The following is a 6,000-nucleotide window of genomic DNA, read 5'->3' on the forward strand; positions in this document are numbered from 1 at the left end:
TTCAGCAGCTCCACTGGCTCCTTCCGCCGTCTTGTCAATTTTGGAATATATTTATACATTTTTCTCATGCCGCTTTGCTCCCAGTAACCGTGATTCTTTTACACGCTTGTTTTAAAGTGTGTAAAAAAAAAACTTTAAATTTCCAATCTCACCAGTCTGATAGTCCCATTATAAGTGTATGTATGTGAAATGTCAAAGCGTTTTTCCAAAGCTGATTTCCTCTATAGATCAAGTCAATGGTGGATAATGATGACGATGATGATGATGATGATGATGATGATGATGACATACATGAGAAAAAAAAATGTTTATGACTGTGCCCTGTAATAAACACATTCTATTACACTTCAGTGTTATATCATTTATAGATGCTCATTTAAAAAAGCTTATATTGATACACATGGACGCAATTGCAATTAACAAAATTCACTTTTAACAAGCACATATTCATGCCTTTCATTTACATGAATGACGACACCTGTGTAAATCCTCCTAGTTAGATGGAATTCTCCCAGCTACTTGAACGCACCATCAACGTATCTCGTGCGCATGCGTGAAGTGATTAAGCTCAAACACCTGTTACACTGCGAAACTTTTCAGTCAGACTTTTATATGCAGATGTTTGATGTGATTTGTTGCTGCAGTTTGCAGTGAGGAACCTCAGATTGTGAAACTCGCCTGTGTTACACTGGCGACTCTGGAGGCTTGAATCTTTAGTAAAACATCTACTTTACTTTGCTCGTCCTCATCGCGAACGTCAAAACTTATGCATTTGATAATCAAAACTACGGATGCCTGTTAGGCTATCCCCTTAATACGTTCCAACCGGTGGAAATCCCGTGTGGCGATCATCCTGAACACCAGTGGAGATCCAGATGTTGACATCAAGACCTTGGGATCTACTGCGGAGCAGATCTACTGTGGAACCAGCTTCTTCATGCAGGTAAGTTTCCTCCCGCTTGTGCCAACATGCACAATTTGAGTTGGTGTTTTGGTTCTGCATAGCTGCTATTTCTGTGTTTACAGTGAGTCCACTGCAGCATGTCTGCTCCTGTTGGCTGCACTCAATAATCAGTTTAGAAAAATGTTATGGCACTTAAAAAAAAATAATAATAATTTTAACTATATATACCCAAGTCAAACCATAAACAGGAGTGTTTTCTTACTTTCTTTCATCACTCATCCTTTGGCATGCTGGAGTTTCCCTTTAAACTCATTAGAAGGTTAATTAGTTTCAGTGGAGACACAGCAATGTGGATGCATCAGTATTATTGGTGTTGTATTCTGATGCTGACGCTTGTCAAAAAAGTTTTATAGTTATTCATTGGAGAAAATGCACATTAATTAATCCTTCATAGTACAGCCACTCTTCTATCCCACTTTGAACATGATCAAGAGGATAAGAAAAGCAGAAACAACATCTATATTTAACAAAATCCTCTGTCACCAGACTGCAGTTCATGAAGCTTAACTAGCTCCATCTCTGCTTGCTGTGCCCGGCTTGCTGTTTGAGCTGATGAGACTTATCTTTGTGCTGTTGAATCTCTGTACTCTGGTAATCTTCTGATCCGCAGAGAAGTGCAGTGAAAATAAGCCCGGGAGTCCTCGATCCTTGCGTTTGCAATAGTTTTGTGTATCTTCATCTGCATCAGGATTTAGGATTTTGATTCCAAATGTTTGTAGGAAATTTGAGGAGTTAAATGGCCTGCAAGTGAGAGATCAGTGTGATATGGCTTGTTGTTGTGTGTGTTGGGGCTTATAATTTGCTTTCTGGCTCTAAAAAGCATCGATGAGTCTTCTTCTGCTATCAATGCAACTTTATTCATGAAGCACATTTAAGATGCTACAGTGGACCGGTGTGCTGTACAAGGAATAAATAGGGCATAAAAGTGCACAGTTCAAACATTTACATAAAATGGATAAAAGATACAAACAATACAAATCAAGGCCGAAGAGAAAAGGTGGCTTAAGGCGTGTACTCGTCCTAACTGAAGCAGCATTCAGGTTCCTGACTGACTTGTGATTGACTGAAGGTGTGGGCTGGCTTTCTTTGGAGTGGCTACCATAAAGTCTCCCTTTTAATTTCTTCTTGTGTGTGTTGTTTCCCTGCTTCCTGCTCGGTGTGGTTAGAGGTGGGGGGTCTGTGTGGTTTCAGGTGACCTATAGCTGTGTGGGAGGTTCGACTGCCGGTAGCGGTGGGTCTGCCGGCTTTATCGGAAATGCCCTCTCCTGTGTACCCCCCAACACACACACACACACAACCTTGGAGCCTGTGAAAAGCAACCAGTGTTTCCTCGTGGCTCGTAATGAGATTCACCTCCAGGGCTGTTTATTTACAAGGCTCTGAAACACCTCTGTGCATTAACAGGGTTCTCTTTCACAATATCAGAGCTGATGTGTTTACTAACCTGTCCATTGACGAGGATGTTGACATCCGCAGCAAATTCTAACTCGAGTTTTCTCAGCTTTGGCCGTAAAATATACGGTGACATAACCCAGAAGATACACCGACGTGTACAACTGCATTATGTAAGGCACTGCCTGAAAGGTGGAGCTTGTCGCTCCACAGTTCTTCGTTTTGAGTGCTTGTCTTGGGTTCACAGGGGGATTTTTTGAAACATTTTATTTGCTGTTTCATAATTGGGGATTGATGTCATCAGTTGGCTAAATGACTAAACATCCACTGCTTTGCTGGTCGGCAATTTGAGTTTCATTCATGTTCAAAGTTGCTCAAGCCTGTTATACAGCTGCCTGCTACCAGTCAAGCTCCAGAGTGATCAGATGTCTTTTCATAAATCCACTGCAGGTTCTCTAACCTTCATCTGGAAAATCAAAACAAGGTAGCATGTAGGCTGTGTCAGAAAACCCAAACTGGTCTATACTTACTCCTCTGCAACAAAATCAAACTCAAGCTTTGAACAATTTCCACGGAAAAAAAAAACGCTGCTCGCCACATTAAGGCTGAGATATCATTTACCCAGAGACGCTGGGATCAAACCAGTCTTAGAAGTGAATAACAATAGCCTCGGAACATCCACTCCCACTTCAGCTTGAAAGGTAGACTTGAGGACCTGAACTTGGAACATTTTGAGCCTGGATACCAAATGGTCTTTTTCGGACAAGTTGACTTAATTTTTATTTAGTGGACAAATTAGTTGCCCAAACATCTTAAAATATTAATAATATAGAGACCAAATGCTTAAAAATAGATGAGATGGAAACTGTTATACATAAAACTTTTTTCCAAAAGGTAAGGACTAAGGCGACATGACAATGTTTCAAGCGAAAATGCATTGTTTTTGCATTTTTGTTTCACAAATTCGAATTTCCACAGAGACAAGAATCATAGCTTTTTCAAAAAGTTCCACTTTGGGATTCATTTTCCAAAACTTGCATTTTCAGTGGCTCCGAGCACTGTTATGCCCAAAAGCAACGGAAGTTTTGACGCAACAGTACCAATTAAACAAGTTAAGTCAAATTTAATATCTCTATAAATGTTGTCATTTTACAATTTTTAACAATCGGCTGCTGTCCAGATGGATGTCACTTTCAAAATACTGAGTTGTTGACCTGATCTAGATTTCTTCAGGTTAAAATGAGACTCTGAATCGTTGTTTTCTCTCCCCTGAGAATAAACGCTCCATATCTGACTGAGGTTTGTTTTCCTGTTTGGTTTCCGAAACAAAACCAACAAAGGACCCAAAACGCCACGCAGGAGCGCTAAATCTGGCTCATTTCAACAAGAAGTAGTTTAAAGTGGAAGTATTTTTTGCAAAGTAAACCAAATGATTTTAATGAAGACAAAGAGAGAACGGGACATTTTATGTAACATAGACACACTTCTCGTCTCGGTTTGTATTTGATGATTGTGCCAAATAGGCTGGTTCAAGCTCTCCCCCCCCCAGGAGGAAGTAATGAGTGGAACATAGCTGATGTCCCACGGTGCACATGCCGTGTGTAGTGGCAAATAAAAAAAGCTCGGTAAACCCTGTATTTCCTGTCAGTCACAGGCATCATCCTCAGGGAATAAAACTTTTGGTACAAAGCAAGTGGGTTTCTTCTGTTCTATTTTTAATGTATAGAAAAAAGAAATTCCCATATCTCCATTTCACATCTTTAAAAATGGTTATTTCAGCAAAGTGATCATCATTGGTGTCTTTTCCTTAATGAGTGATCAATTGTTCAAGGCCAATTCAATTTAACTTTATTTATACAGCACCAAATACAACATTATTATATGTCATTTCTAGGTGCGTCAGTGGCATAGCTTTTTTTTTTTCATGTAATTTTGTTGGGTTTTCAACATTGTATACATTCTCCTCAAGGCGCCCCCATACATGCATAAAAAAACGTAACAAAATGCCAAAATTGACAAGCAAAACAAAACAAAATTGTCGAAACAACCTCTAATACTGAACTTAATTTTCTCTAAATAAGCGCAACATTCGATCTTTCAGCCAAGAATTACAAGATGGAGGATTTTGAACATAGGGACAAGTCAAACAGGCGAGTTTGGTCCTGAAGCATATTTTTCAGAACAAGACTAAAAAAAGTGTATCCAAAGCAAAAAAACACACTTTGAGAAGAACATTGGAGGCCGGTTTGTCAACTGCCTGACAGAATCCGGAGACGACGACATCGTCCAAACAAGCTTTCAGCTGTGGCTCAGACACAAACAGTTGGAATTATGTTGCCATATCTCTATTATATTGGTTTTGCAGCAGAAGCCTCTTAACCTCAATGGAAAATGCACTGTACAGAGTAAACATCAGTTTGTATTACAGCACAATACCATGCTGTGCAAACACGGCGATCGGAAAGTGGCGAGGCCGGGCGGCGTGCAGTCTCCAGGCCCGGCCCCGTTCCCGCAGGTAGCGACACGCTCCTCACCAGAAATCATCAAGTCTGCAAGCTAGATAATTGCTCAGCTGGAGCACTGAAAGACACGCCAGGAGAGGAAGACAAACAGGATGTGGCGTGAGTGACGGGGGGAGAATAGTTTCAAAAGCCTCCGGCCCTGGCAGGTAGAAGTGGAGCTGGCCGGCGCCCAGCTCGCGCTCTGAATCAGAGCCACCTGTATTAGCTCACCGCTAACCTGATTAACCTGTTCATGGATCCGACAGACGCAGATCCAGCCAGTGATAGATTTCTGGGCCGGCGGCCAAGCGAGCCATCTTGAAGGAAATGGTTTGTGTAATTAACATGGAGGTTGAGCAGAATGACAGGGGGTAATTGTAGCGTTTGCAGATGATGTCTTATTGTCATCGCGGGCGCCTCCCGGGCTGTTATGTGTACAGGCGGCTGCTGCTCTGGGGTTTGGGATGGGAACAGACACCTGGCAGCACTAGACACGCGAAACCCCTATTGACTCGTCTCCATTCAGCGCCTCCTCCTCCCTGATTCAGCCCCTCCTCCCACTCCCTCCTTCCCCTGACACTGTACCTCCATCGCTGGCTGGCTGGTGCGTTTGATCATATTAGCTTCAAGCTGCTGCAGAGCAATTGCACAAGATCCAAACAGGCTTGTCACAATGGCTGGAAACACGGCAGAAGGGCTGCGGGGGAGCGAATTAAAAATGTAGGCGTCTGCCCTTGCGAGAGCTCGGTGTGGAGTCTATCTTTAAAAAGGAAATTGGGATTTAGTGATTAGCTCCACACGCCATCCTACACTTTGGCCTTTCAAGTTGATTCTTGTATAACTCATCGACTGTGGTTTACCCAAGTCACCAATAAATACATGTATTCATTCATCTTTACTTACCCTTTAGTATTTGACCTGGTTTTTTTTTCCCCTAATAGATTATATTAGATGGAAACGAAACATGATTGGAACGTGATAAATATTACCCGACTGTAAATACTCGCAACCGGAAGTAATCATATATATGAGACAAGACGACTCTCAAAATGACAGTTGAGTGATGTGATGCCGGTAACAACATGGTCAAGTTGAATTCCACATAGTCTGGCAATACAAGTTTGCACCACTCCATGGTGCATT

Source organism: Blennius ocellaris, assembly GCF_963422515.1.
Source record: "Blennius ocellaris genome assembly, chromosome: 21".
NCBI lineage: Eukaryota > Metazoa > Chordata > Actinopteri > Blenniiformes > Blenniidae > Blennius > Blennius ocellaris.